Below are 15866 nucleotides of genomic sequence, written 5' to 3' on the forward strand. Positions count from 1 at the left end.
TAGGTACAAAGTTCATTCACAGAGATGAGAGTTCATGGATTTAACGATATTTATTTTTCATTATTCTTTATCTAAGACGAATATATAGTAATATAGATATACATATATACATCATATTTTTTTTATATATTTTATTTTATTTCCACACACACACACACACACACACACACACACACACACACACACACACATATATATAATATATATATATATATATATTATAGATATATATATATGTGTGTGTGTTCTTCTCATATTCCTCTTTATGCAGCTTCACTTCCATATTCCGACGGGAATCACCAACGGGAATATTCCCATATTCCTTCACAAGCCTGCATCCTGGCCTGCAAGACAGTCCCTGTATATAGGTATATATTTTTGAAAACTATTCTGAACGGATTAAGCGTAGCTCCTAGCTTCTACACCCTGCAAAAGGTGTACAGCTCCTACACCTTACACTCGCTGAAACAAAATGGAGTCCCTGCCCAGAGGGCACGGCTGGGTATGCGTTTTATTCACTTTGACCTGATTAGCTGACCAGCCGCCGCTTGGGGTCACAGAGTACAGACGCTGTGTGGAGACATTTATGAAAAAAAAATAAGAAAATAAAAAAATGAAGAAATAAAATCTGTCTTGAAATATTTCGTGGTCTTTTTGTCTTGCATTGCAGAAAGTGCAATGCTGTTTCGTCTGCTGTAATGTTCTTGGGCATTTGTCTCAGAGGTTGGCAAGAGTTCAAGCAAAAATGCAGAAAATATCTACCCTGAAGATAGTTCTTGTGGTTTGATCACTGACTGACATTTATATCTGTTTATTTATTGATTTATTTTCAATTTATATATATATATATATATATTATATATTATATATATATATATATACAAATATGTATATATAATATATATAAATATATATATATATATAGATAATATATATATATATATATATATATATATATATATATATATATATATATATATAGATATATATAATATATATATATATATATATATAATATCGATAACTAGTCTCTTCTTTACGTATTTCTTATTATCTCGGTTATACTCTTTCAATTGAAAAAGACTTAATATTATTTGGAAGGTCAAGAACTTCAAGTCAGTGTTCCCTGTGGTATGGGCTTGTTCCATATGAATAGGGTTCTTCATATTCTAAATAATAATAATAATAATAATAATAATAATAATAATAATAATAATGATAATAGTAGTAGTAGTAGTAGTAGTAGTAGTAGTAGTAGTAGTAGTAGTAGTAGTTCTGTTTGCTATAAGTTTTAATCATCTTTTTTCCTAAACATTTTTGTGTTTATTTTTGTTTAATTTCAAGAATATATAAGTTAAAGTAAGCGAAGCCTTTTAGGGGTATGTTCTACCGAGCTGTACTCTCTCTCTCTCTCTCTCTCTCCCTTACTTGAGTGAGAGACGGAAAGAAAGGTAACCACCTCAAGTCCAGCCCAAGTGCAAAGTAAGGGGGCAGACCCAATAGCAGTTTCGGCAAAACTTAAGATTTAGTTAGTAAATCTCTTCGTCTAAATCCATGACGAATTCCGGCACTGAGAGAGAGAGAGAGAGAGAGAGAGAGAGAGAGAGAGAGGAGAGAGAGAGAGAGAGAGAGAGAGAGGTGGTGTGTTGGTTGGTAGATCTCGTGTTTATTTTTTTTGGATTCTTTTGGTAAATTGCAGATCCCCTGGGCGATTTTTCGAGTCCAAAAAGTGGGCAGTCTCTCTCTCTCTCTCTCTCTCTCTCTCTCTCTCTCTCTCTCTCTCTCTCTCAATGCAAAGGGTCCGTGTGAGCAGTAAGACTTTAGTCGACCCACCAAATGTCAAGCTAACTGAGTCTATCTCACTGAACAGAGCCATCAAAGTATACGTTGATTCTTGAAGACAAAAGACGATCAGCTGTCTCCGTTTTCTTTAACAATAACATTTAGAATCGTTGATAATGAAGCAAATAACAGTTTAAAGATAAAAAGAAAGATAGGGGCGATTATCTTTGTAGCTTCTAAAGCAACAGAACAGCGCCGGCTAACGCAAACATCTTCAGTTGAAAAAATTTGGTGATAAAGGTTTTGCGAGTCTAATAGGCCTATACGAGTTGCTTGAGAACCCGTAATTCTAAAAAGAAACAATGATAGAACAGTAATTCTTATTATAATGAATGAATAACAGCACATGATTCAGCCTAAATTCCTCAACAGTTACTTTTTAAGTTCATAATCGGTGTCCAATGGTAATAGAATTATTAATCCAGAGAAAGGTTCGGTGCTAGATATAGGTGTCATTCCATTGGCCGTGTCGTGAGATAACCTTAAATGATTTTTTCCTCTTTATTTCGTGATGAATCAATCGAATAAATGGAAAAAATTGAACAAAATAAGATACTTTTAACAGTGACTGAAATCGTGTTAAATTTATATAGATCTAATGCAGAGATCGCTTGGAGTGAGTGAGTGAGTAAGGCTGTATACTTTACTCCATTATGGCTCAGATGGACGCTTGCAGGAAAAAATAAGTATATCTTTAGACAGTTCTTAGATAAGCCAGCTATTTATAAAAGTAGGAAAAATCATACGAAACTTATATATAGGTCTAGCGCAATGAAAATGGCAATAAATATTGATTGCACTGAGACATCTGAGTTCTTTTCCTCCTTTGCAGTCTTCAAGTTACTCCGCCTCTCATTCTCCCATTCTTTCCCACTTATCGTGAGTAATAAAGTAAAAAAACAGCTGCTTTCATTCACTTATCATATTATAAGTAATCAAGTGAAGCCACCCAGCCCTTGCTTTCATTCCAAGCTCCGTAGCGCTGGAGAGTTTCCAAGTTTCCCTTCCAGGAGACTCCGATACCTTGAACTTGCTTTCTAACTAATTCCTCTATATGGGGCTTGTGGTCCCGCCCTCACGCCCACCCCACCCCACCCCAGCCCAGCCCTCACGCCCTTCCTTCTTACGCAACCGCTGCTTTTACCATAGAGGCGCGCGAGCACGCGGAGAGAAGAAAGATGACCGTGCGCGCAATTTTTATCAGAATCCTCGGACGGGGGTGAGCCGGACCTATACGTAAGGGCCGCTTGAAGAAGAAGGAGAGATAGAGAGAGAAAGAGAGAGAGCTAGAGAAAGAGAGAGAGAGAGAGAGAGAGCGAGAGAGGCATATTTTTACAGCGCGCCGCAAAACATACTTACGACGTAGCGAAGCTTAGCAACAAGGAGGCGCAGAGAAATCCTGTTTCGCCGCCGGCGGCTCTGAAAGGAGGAAAGGTGTGGCATAGTAGGTTGGTTAAGCCGGGGGGATAGTACGTTATTCTCTTCTCTTCTTTGGTATCTAAATAATCAGGGCTCTAGGCCCTTTCTCTCTCTTCTCTCCCTCCTCTCTCTGGTGAAAAGAAGAAACCAGGAAGGGAAAGTTGGTGCTCTCTCTTCTTCGGTACTATGGCTTTGGTATGTCACCCACCAAGCTATCTTCTCTCTCTCTCTTCTTTCTTCCCTATCTATCTATCTCTCTCTCGATCAAAATAAGTACTCTACTCTATCATCTACCTATCTCGATAGCATAAGTCTAAGTAACTCAGAAGTGAGTTGCGTCTATTTGGTATTCTTCGTAATGTTGGTTTGGATGTCATTCACCAAGCTGTCTCTCTCTCTCTCTCTCTTTCTCTCCCTATCTATCTATCTCTCTCTCGATAACATAAGTGTACTATCTATCTATCTATCTACCTATCTCGATAGCATAAGTTCGTAACTCAGTAATCAGAATGAGTTGCCGTCTTTTGGTATTCTTCGATAATGTTGGTTTGGATTGTCATTCACCAAGTTCTCTCTCTCTCTCTCTCGCTCATCTCTCTCTCGTCTCTCTCTCTCTCTCTCTAGCACTAAAGTCTCAAGTAACTCAGAATGATCGGTACTATTGGTTTATCTTCGTATTGCTGATGTCCATCACAATCTCTTCTCTTCTTTCTCTTAGTCTCTCTCTCTCTCTCTCTCTCTCTCTCTCTAGCATAAGTCTAAGTAACTCAGAAGTGAGTTGCGTCTATTTGGTATCCTTTGTGATGTCGGTTTGAATATCAGTCGCCAAGCTCTCTCTCTCTCTCTCTCTCTCTCTCTCTCTCTCTCTCTCTCGATAGCATAATTCTCAGTAACTCAGAAGTGAGTTGCGTCTATTTGGTATTCTTCGTAATGTTGGTTTGGATGTCATTCACCAAGCTCTCTCTCTCTCTCTCTCTCTCTCTCTCTCTCAGTTGCATCTATTTCTCAAGCTGTTTCCAGAACGGAATAGGGTGAAATAAAGGACGAGAGGAAGAATTAAATTATTCATTAGAAACGAAATAGCTATCATATAGGCAGCACGAACTCTCGCTCAGACGTACATACGTACATTGGGCGAGGCGTTTTCTCTCTCTCTCTCTCTCTCTCTCTCTCTCTCTCTCTCTCTCTCTCTCTCTCTACGCACCATTGCTTGTATGATCTGATTTAGATCTTAGTTGTTAGTTCGGGCAGTGAAGGATGGCGCGAAATTGCAATCATTTCCTTCTCCATCCTCAATGTATGGATTATAATGGCCGGTCTCTTCCCCAGCGGCGACGCTAGGCTGAATTCGAGCCGTTTCGATAACTCATACTGTGGGAGGGCAGGGGCGGGGTGGGGGCGGGGGGTTAGCTAACCACCGCTGGGGATATATGTATGTATATATTAGTACATGAGAGTGGTTGGATATATATTATATATATAAAGGATATAAATAAAAGGGTTTAATATTATTTGATTCGCGTTTACGTAAGGCGCAAGTTGAGTCTAGGTTCTTCGGTCTATCGGTCTATCTAGCGTTAAAAGTCTATGATCTCTCTCTCTCTCTCTTGCTTTACCTGTCCTTATCTCTCTCTCTCTCTCTCTCTCTCTCTCTCTCTCTCTCTCTCTCTCTCCTGCTTTACCTGTCCTTATTTTCTCTCTCTCTCTCTCTCTCTCTCTCTCTCTCTCTCTCTCTCTCTCTCTCGTTTTATCTATCCTTATCTCTCTCTCTCTCTCTCTCTCTCTCTTGCTATACCAGTCCATATATCTCCTCTCTCACTCACTCTCTCTCTCTCTCTCTCTGTCTCTCTCTCTCTCTCTCTCTCTATCTCTGCTTTGATTCTTTATACTTATTTCTCTCTCTTCTCTCTCATCTTCTCTCCTCTCTCGTCTCTCTCTCTCTCTCTCTCGCTCTCTCTCTCTCTCTCTCTACAGTCATGTCAACGTCTCTCGTTTCTCTCTCACCCTACTCCAGCCACTATCTCTCTCTCTCTCTCTCTCTCTCTCTCTCTCTCTCTCTCTCTTGCTTTATCTATCCTTATTTCTCTCTCTCTCTCTCTCTCTCTCTCTCTCTCTCTCTCTCTCTCTCTCTCTCTCGCTTTATCTATCCATATTTCTCTCTCTCTCTCTCTTGCTTTGTCTCTCTCTCTCTCTCTCTCTCTCTCTCTCTCTCTCTCTCACCCTACACCTCCCACTATCTGTGTGTGTGTGTGTGTGTGTGAATGATAATAATGTCGGCTAAAGACAAACGCTCGAACGGAAGAGTGAGTCGCTATTCGGCGCTACGGCACAATCACTTATAGGTCGTCATCCGCCCTAGAAATCTCTATTGAGACTTTCACACCATACCTCTGGATTTCCTGGAGAGAGAGAGAGAGAGAGAGAGAGAGAGAGAGAGAGAGACGACTCGCTCAGTACCCTACGTCTGAATTATTTACTTCTTGTCTGTTTCACCTTTTTCCTTTCTGAAAATAGTTTTGGGAAATGGACGCAATTGGGAGAGAGAGAGAGACAGACAGACAGACAGACAGACAGACAGACAGACAGACAGACAGACAGGCAGACAGACAGAACAGAGAGACAGAGACAGAGATCGAGAGAGAGAGAGAGAAGATTTGTACCTGATATCCAAATCAACGTATTAAGAATGCTAGAGAGATGTTTGAGAGAGAGAGAGAGAGTGAGCGAGAACTTTGTGCTTGATATCCAAATCAGCGTATTGAAGAATGCCAGAGAGGCTTCGTACCTGATATCCAAATCAAGACTTATATATAATATTTAATAATTAAGTACCCGGATATCCAAATCACTATATATCTATATATATATTTTTATATATTATCATATATATCTATATATATATATTTATATATATATATACATTCATGTATTCATGTATATCTTTTCCAGTTTGAACTAGCTTTCTCAAGATTCATATGAATATGTTCATCTACGTATATATATATATATATATATATATATATATATATATATATATATATTTATATATATACATATATATATATATATATATAATATATATATATATATTACATTCATGTATATCTTTTCCAGTTTGACTGAGCTTTATCAGATTCCATATGAATATGGTTCATCTACGAAAAAAAAAAAAAAAAAAAAAAAAAAAAAAAAAAAAAAAAAAAAAAAAAATATATATATATATATATATATATATATCATATATATATATATATGTATATATATCAATAGCAAGAGCTGTCTTACTAATCCTTCTCTCTTAATCTTTAAAGTTCCAATTATAATTCAATCTGAAATATCCCTTTAGGGAGTTCCCTATAGGCCTAGGCAAAAAAAAAATACATTTCAGTTCATATAATACTATACATCGTAAACTTGTCGTACTGAAGTTTTTTTTTTTAATTATCTCTCTAAAAGATAGACTAACTCATCTTTGATATTGTTTCATTCCTCATGACTTATAAAAACTTATATGGTGATACTTTGGCTTATTAGTCTAAGCGTCACTTCCGAGGTGCTATAATATAGTACTAAACATGGCGGAAGTTCAATCGATGCTAGTGTGTTTAGTATGGTACTACTATGGGTTTCAGGGACAGTGCAAGCACGGTTTTTGGCAATAACTCTGTAACGAACACTCGTATCAGAACGAGATTTTGCCATAGTGTATTACACCCAGTGCCGTAATTTATAAGGGTATCGTGAATCACTAATTATAAAGAATAGAGACGCTTGTCCTTGTACAGTAAGTTCCAAAACTGAAGCGACAAATTTCAGAGGATTTCGTTCGAAATTCACTAACTGGCAACTACAACTCGTAGCTGAAAAATTCATTTTTTTTCTACAGTGAAAACTCTATCAAGCAAAATAAAGCTAACATATGATGCACAAATATCAAATCTATGATATTTATAACAATCATAAGAAAAAAAATTACTGTAAATAGTAATTATTTTAAGTATAGTAATTACTTCACTATAGAAACGAAACAATTTGAAATTCTCGTTCAACACAGGATTACCAACATTACCATGATATTTCGAGCAATGTGGAAACAATATTTAATATCATAGTGTATTATCAAATTATTTTAGCGAAGATGCATAAAACCATGCAAGTATCAATAGAATGAAAAGGGAAAATCTCCGCGACATTAAACATAATCAACCATGAATGCACCTAGATTCAATAGAGAAGTTGGATGAGGTTGGTAGTTCTAATTCTAGCTTCTAGGACCGAGCATAAAACACCATCTTCGAGAAAGGCTCTAACTGCTGCTGCTATCTTCAGGTGGCTAGGCCTAGTTCCGGGCATTGCAAGGCTTACAATGCAGGGCCACTGTCTGTTATTTAAGCAAAGATAGAACCTTCCTTCAAGGACTGATACCAGGACCTGTCCTTGCACCTGGGAAACAGACTCGCTAAACAAAGAATAAGAAAGACGGTCGCAAGCAACCAGAACACCCGTAATATCACCATCTGGTTAAGTAGGGAGACGACAGACCCCAACCACCCCTCCCCCTCTACCTTTACCTCTACCTCTACCCACAATACTAACTCCACCTTTTTCACATCAACCTTTTACCTTAAATCTTCGAATCATATCCCAACCGTGAAATTTAAGACTGAATTTGCGTAAGTGGGGAAATCATAAGAGAGTTATATCACCCAAATTCATATTTCCACGGACAACCAGTAATCAGTTCAATCCAGTCAAGCATTATTATATAACAGAAATTTGTGAGTTTTTTGGATATATATATATATATATATATATATATATATATATATAATATATATTGTATATGTATATATATATATAAAGAAGCACCCGAGCATGACCAATAGGCCTAATGCTTGATTCTTAAAACAGACCTCTGGTTATTCCTGACTAGATAAAAAGGTCCTGAGAGAGAGAGAGAGAGAGAGAGAGAGAGAGAGAGAGAGAGAGAGAGAGCATAACAGGAGATACTTGAATTAAAATAATGCTCGCCAAGCATATTCACACTCCGGATCGTATGGATAAGAATAGTCTCACTTATGCACTAAAAAAAAAAAAAAAGGCGGAAACCTACGCAAATACTTGTTTGGTGCGACCCTGAACGCAATTCCACATGCAAAGATTTGCACAATTGAGAAATTCGATGAAATTATTAACTAACAAGTTGGAAAGTATATTTCCTTGATTCTTGAAATAGGCCTAACCATGTAACCGATGCTAACGCGCATGTAACTGGGATTTTTTTTTTTTTTTTTTTTTTTACACCAACTTGTGTCTTATTTATATGTCATTTAATCAAATGCTAAACTTCTCTGTGCTTTATCAAAAGAAATCATAATAACTTTCAATATAACGCCATAAAAGTAGAAAGTTGATTTACAAAAATTAGGCCAATGCTTATGCACTCGGTTCCTGCTGCCACTCTATGAACACTTGATATCACTTCTTTGAGAGCCGCAGATGTGTCTTTGGGGGAATTTTTTTTTTTTTTTTTTTTTTTTTTTTTTTTTTTCTTTTAATAAACAATTATTGAACTAACATTGATCATTTACTGGGGAAATACTTTCTGCGCTTATACAGTTAATCACTGATACGTATTATCAGATAAATAGGATGACAGTAATTGGAATAAAACATACTAACTGGCAACCCCACGAGTTTCTAAAGAAGTACGATCAATTCTTAGATTTGTCGCTTCACTTCTGGAACTTACTGTACCAAGAGGCAAAAACTCCATTAGCCAGAAATGGATACGAACACAACAGTAAAAAGCTCCGCTAACCCTCTCCCCCCACCTCCACCGCCACCCCCGTCCTTCTTCCTTCCCTCACCCACCTTTCTCTCTCTCTGAAAGTTGCTTCAGTAAGCTTATTTTGTATGATTTTTCTATCTATTTCTCTGTCTATCTATCTATCTATCTAATAATATTCATTGTTGTATACATCTAACGATCCAGTCAGTTGTCAGCTGCCAGTTGACTTGATTTATTTATGCATTGAACCGCTCATCTGTGTGTGTGTGCGTGTGTGCGCGTGTGCTCCACCATACATTCAGATATCTCTCACTCTAATAACAATTTACAGTAGGTACCACTACCACACACACACACACACACACACACACATACACCGATGAGCGGTTCAATGCATAAATAAATCAAGTCAACTGGCAGCTGACAACTGACTGGATCGTTAGATGTATACAACGATGTATATTATTAGATAGATAGATAGATAGATAGACAGAGAAATAGACAGAAAAATCATACAAAATAAGTTTACTGAAGCAACTTTCAAGAGAGAGAGAAAGGTGGGTGAGGGAAGGAAGAAGGACGGGGGTGGCGGTGGAGGTTGGGGGAGAGGGTAGGCGGAGCCTTTTCCTGTTGTGTTCGTATCCATTTCTGGCTAATGGAGTTTTTGCCTCCTGGTACAGGGACAAGTGTCTTTATTCTTTACAATTAGTGATTCACGATACCCTTATAAATTACGGCAAAATCTCGTTCTGATACGAGTGTTCGTTACAGAGTTATTGCCAAAAAAACGTGCCCTTCGTGGGAACGAGGTATCATATACACCTATTTCTATATTGCGTGGTCGACTAATGACATTAATAAACATAATATAGAACTTGCAATTTACACCGTTTCTGTGTTTGTCAAGTTTCAAACCCGAAAGAGCTGAAACAGGTATATACAAAACATGTTAAGTGATGATTTAGTTTTCAACCGTTTTGTGGTTTGCAAGAATAAGTTCTCTATTTGTCGTGTTTTGCCTCAAGAGCGAATGTATAGGTTATTTGTCGTTATATATATATATATATATATATATATATATATATATATATATATATATATATATATATATATATATAAATATATATATATATATATATATATATATCTATATATATATTTCATTATCTCTCTTTTGGTCTTCCATTGCTTCGTAATGAAGGGTCTATATGCTCAAGTAGGCCTATAGTCGTTTGAGTAAATATTGAAAGCAGATCAACAAACATCTATTTCTATCCATCTATAAATCTATAAAAGGCCTAGATTTAGTAGAAAAATGATAATATTTAACATATAGTACTTACAAGTACTCTTCTAGTGGTAAAATGTACAAAAAAAAAAATTATTACCTACAATGCTTTATAAATTACCACGAAACAATCAGGGATAGGCCTATACTTTGCTAAGCAATTTCTCGGAACACGGATTCTCCATAAGTGACGAAAGCTACTTCCAAAAGTAATTGCAAAAATGAAAATGTATTAGCAAAATGGAAGAACTCGCTGAACTGGAGAACATTCAGTGGTTGAAATATAGTACTTAAAAGATAATATATATATATATATATATATATATATATATATATATATATATATATATATATATATATATATTGTACATTCACTAAGTAAGCCAACGCTCTAACTGACAACACTTGAGCTATTTCGTTTAAAATGATATCATTTAGATACACTTCCGTGAATGTAACATATTTTATTTCATTTTTCTTGTGCGTGCTAATATTTAGGAACACTTAAAGTAGGCTAAGTGGCAGACGTCACCTAGGAAGAAATAGGCCTAAGTGGAATCTTTTGGTATTGAAGTAGCTTTTGTTGAGTTACTGCCCAGGATAAAATTGCTCAGATTAAATAGGCATAAGTGAAAATCCTTTGCCACTGAAATAGCATTTGAGTTACTGCCCAGGGTAAAATAACTCAAATTAAATAGGCCTATGGAAGAATCTCTCCTCTGAATCACCATTTTTGGAGTTACTGATTAGGATAAAAAAATAACCCAGATGAAATAGGACTATGGAAGAATCTCCTCCCTGAATCACCATTTTAGGAGTTACTGTCCAGGATAAAAATAACCCAGATAGAATAGACGTACGGAACTTAGGATAAAATGGCTCAGATGAAATAGACCTATGCGAGAAATCTCCAGCCATTGAAACGACATTTTTGGAGTTACTTCCCGGGTAAAAAAAAAAAAAAAAAAATAAAAAAAATAAAAGAGTAAATAAATAAATTACTCCCTTAGACACCTACCTCTCTGGGAAACAATTGAAGGCGCCCTCGCGTCGTCGACGATATCGCTAGACGCAAAAATAGAAGACCGAAAAACCTCCCGGATAGTAACAGCGTCGCCAGCGTGCGTCCGCAAATAGCAATGTTGCTCCATTGCATGGGAACTTATTCCTGGAAACGGGGAGACGTGGGCTAAGTATGGAAGTATCCACGAGTAAAAAGTAGCCTTTTGTAAGTGAGTTCGTTGCTGGAAAATACAAATTTTTCGTTTAAACTGTTTTTAAAAAGCTGTCGAAGCGTCGTTGGGCGTTTGCAGCGCCTTTATATCAGCTTTGGTGTGGTTTTAATTTCGCGTCGAGATACTTCTATACGTACGTCAGTGATACGTACCATATTTCGCGGATATTTCGTGGATTGCGAATAGTGAATAATTATAAAAATGCGCACGAAAGGAGCTCGAAAATATATACGATACTTTATTAAGATTTAAAATATGAAATGAACGCCTGTTTAACTGAATTGACTCTTGAAAAAGAACTTAAAATTAGTCCTACAAGTGACGGAGATCTTTCAACACACGAAAATAAAAATCTCCTAAAAAAACCGTCTTTATTATACATTTAAATATAATTCAGCGTCGTGCAGCAATGACGTTATAGTATAAAAAAAAAATACTATCTTCGGTCTTTACACCGTTCAAGGTCATGTAGTAGTGTATATATCATTGGCCAGAGAGAGAGAGAGCGCTTCTCGGGAAAGACAATGTATATTATATTTAACGTATTCCGCATTGTGTATGATAAAACCCACACGCTCTCTCTCTCTCTCTCTCTCTCTCTCTCTCTCTCTCTCTCTCTCTCTCTCGTATCCTTGCGTCGTGTATGCAAAGTACGGGGGGACATATCGCCCTCCAGAGAGAGAGACAGAGACAGAGAAGAAGAAAGTGTTAGAGACGGACAGACAGACAGACAGACAGACAGAGAAGAAGAAAGATTGAGAGAGAGAGAGAGAAGAAAGTTTGTGAGAGAGAGAGAGAGAGAGAGAGAGAGAGAGAGAGATAGAGAGAGAGACAGAAGAACAAAGATTGAGAGAGAGAGAGAGAGAGAGGAGAGAGAGAGAGAGAGAGAGCTAGCTGTGAGAAGAATATCCTTGCTGAATTCCTCCTGAGGTGGAAGCGCGCGAGAGATACGAACTGCCCCTGTGACGTCAGCCTTGAGTGACATCGGCCCGCCGAGGATCTGACGGGGCCCTCCCTCACCTCAATCCTTCAGGAAGAGGAGGAGGAGTAGGAGAAGGAAGAGGCAAAGGGCTTCAGGACAAAGATGTTATATTATAATGCTTCTCCCAAAAAAGGTGCTTCCGTATGACTTGGGTCTAGGGTTGATTTAGTTGTAACGCCCTCTCTCTCTCTCTCTCTCTCTCTCTCTCTCTCTCTCTCTCTCTCATCGCGGGCGTCTAGAGTGTCTCTACCCTCTCTCTCTCTCTCTCTCTCTCTCATCACTGACGTCAAAAGCACACACTCTCATGTATCTCTCACTCATAGGTCTAGTGTGACGAACTTACCTCCTCTCTCTCTCTCTCTCTCTCTCTCTCTCTCAGACGAAACGTGCGTACATTATTAACTACGGCGTTTAAAAATGGTTTCTTTCACTTTCATTCCATTTCTCAAAAAGGTGATGGGGCCCCCTGGAACACGCAAATTTTCGTGGAAAAGTGTTCCACGTTCCGTGTTCCTCCTCGCAGTAGTACTACCACTTTCGTAGTTCAGTTAGATGAGATTTTAAAAATGAAAAGACTTGTGCTATTTCGAGATGAAAGGTTGCCTTTTAATAAAGGAAAAAAGGTTTATGTTTATATATAGTATATATATATGCATGTATGTATATTTGAGAGAGAGAGAGAGAGAGAGAGAGAGAGAGAGAGAGAGAGAGAGAGAGAGAGAGAGAAAGCATATACAGTTTGTGCCAGCGGTCTTAAAACTCAACATATTGTAATGGTGCGTCTTAGCTTCACAAATAAATAAATAAATAAAAACAACACTTTTTTATAAAGTTATCAAAAAACCAAACATCTTAAACCTATGCTAGTTTCCATTTTCAATTGAGGTGAGTTAGAAGTTAGGCCTATATAAATTTCCTGATGATATTGACAGTCTCTTGTTTATATGTTTTGACAGTCATTCCCACAACGCGTTTGTACTGAACACGCCCCAAAGATGGGTTTGAAACCCTTGTGGATCACTATTTTGGATAGATCCCTTACATCATAGTATCAAATTACATTTGTAGTTTGTTAGAGATCATTACCACCTATATATTCGGTGACTAACATGGAAATTCAAGTTTATTTTGATCATTATTTTGAGATGGATGCGATCTGCTATAGGGACTGCCCCTATCTGCATTTTCATACTTTTTCCGAAGGACTTTTCAAGTCTGTTCTCTCTCTTTTTAAAACTTTGAGGTCCATCTTGAGAGCCAGATCAGCGATGAACCACTTTGCATTGCCTTCATTAGCGTAGTAGATATTCTTTTTTTAAACAAAAAATCGGCTATGCTTAGCAACACGAAGCTCTAGCAGCGGCTGTTTAGTGAATCCGATGAATTGGCGTCCTAACATGTACAGTAACAGTGGTGTGGTAAAATCATCTTGTCAAGTTGGGTTTGAGAAGAGGCAGCAGCAGCAGCAGCAGTCAGTCAGTCAGCAAATGCTTCTCTCTCTCTCTCTCTCTCTCTCTCTCTCTCTCTGGCAAGGCGAGTTATTGTTCACGCTACCAGAATGCGAAAACAAAAGAGTTTTGTCTCTTGGTATTTTTTTCTTTTTTCACGAGGTTATTTTTTTTTTAAGTCCACCCCCTCCCTCTCTGCCTTCCAGGGCGTCCATTTTTTTCATTTTTATTTGTTTCTATATATATATTTTTTTTTTATCTCGCTTAGGTTATTCTCAACACGTGCGAGGGGAACTTCTGTCAAAAGCCTCTGGAGTCAGTCAGTCAGTCACCGCCTTCAAACAATGGTTTCATAACTGAAGGCCCCGTTTATCTAGAGGGTCTATAGACCCTTTTTGGTGGCTGTTGTTGTTTTTTTTTTTTTTAAGTTCCATCGTCCCCTGTTCCAGGCAGCGCTGTGTGACACTCTTTGGCAGAGGACGAGGAAGGAGGAGCAGGAAAAAAAAATGATCACAGAAGCTTCTCCAAAAGGTCAGGTTCCATGGCGACTTCGCCTTCGAAGTCACGTTCCAGAATCCTTTGAGGAGGAGGAGGAAGAGCAGGAGGAAGAGGAAGAGGAAGAGCAGGAGGAAGAGGAAGAGGCAGAGAGAGAAGAGAGGAGGAGGAGGAAGAAGTAGAAGAAGAGGAGGAGGAGGAAGAAGAAGGAGATGAAGAGGGGGAGGAGGAGGAGGAGGAGGAGGAGGAGGAGGTGGCGGTGGTGGCGGCGGCGGTGGAGGTGGTAGTGGTGGTGGAGGTGGTGGTGGTGGTGGTGGTGGTCCGTCCCGCCCCAGGGCCTGAAGTGAAGAAGACTGGTCTCGATCAAGCGGACGGATGCCAGGAAGGAAGAACATGATTTGATACTAGTAATTAAACCCACAATGATTGATAAGTGTCACTCGGTGATTTGTCAATAGCTAGAACTTCTCTTAACGTAGACACTGGGATCATGACAAATATATATAGGTGTGCCGGATTCTAGGTACTAATCTCCTTATAATCCCTATCTGTCAGTTATACGAGCTTTCCTGTACTGTCAATTCCTCATATAAGTCAGTTTATCTGCTGAGTAAAGGACGTTGAAGTCGAAAGATCTTGCAGAATCTCCGTTGTTTATTTTTCCTTCGTGGCATGTACCTTTATTTATGGATTTATCACGTTCCAAACTTTCGTGATTCAGTTATTCATATATAGGTATGTGATATAGAACGAAACCAATAGCCTGACTGAAATATATAACTTAGTTAGGAGTTAAGGAGACATGACGATGCCACATAGAAAGTGAATTATGGTGAAGTTTGGCTTCGGAGTTTTGAAAGTGACCGACCCTGACATGTTTGATATTTGGGTTTTGGTAATAGATTCGTTCTTAGTTTTAAGTATTTTAATTTTATTTTTTACTAGTAGCACTGAATTTCGCAGGGATATGAAGCTGATCCCTTCGTACATTTGTTTTTCCTCTTTTGATAATTCAAAATATATAATTATTTGATTGCCTATTCAGTATTTCACATTATTCCTTTCAAATGAACGCCATAATATTCTTTATGTTCCATATGAAGAGGGTTCATCTTCTGAATAATAATAATAATAATAATAATAATAATAATAATAATAATAATAATAATAATAATAATAATAATAATAACTCAAGAAAAGAGGCAACAGAATTAACCATCTGATGTTCATGGACGACATCAAACTGTATGGTAAGAGCATCAAGGAAATAGATACCCTAATCCAGATTGTAAGGATTGTATCTGGGGACATCAGGATGGAGTTTGGAACAGCAAAATGTGCCTTAGTCAACATACAAAAGGGCAAA

Source organism: Macrobrachium nipponense, chromosome 17 (assembly GCF_015104395.2).
Source record: "Macrobrachium nipponense isolate FS-2020 chromosome 17, ASM1510439v2, whole genome shotgun sequence".
NCBI lineage: Eukaryota > Metazoa > Arthropoda > Malacostraca > Decapoda > Palaemonidae > Macrobrachium > Macrobrachium nipponense.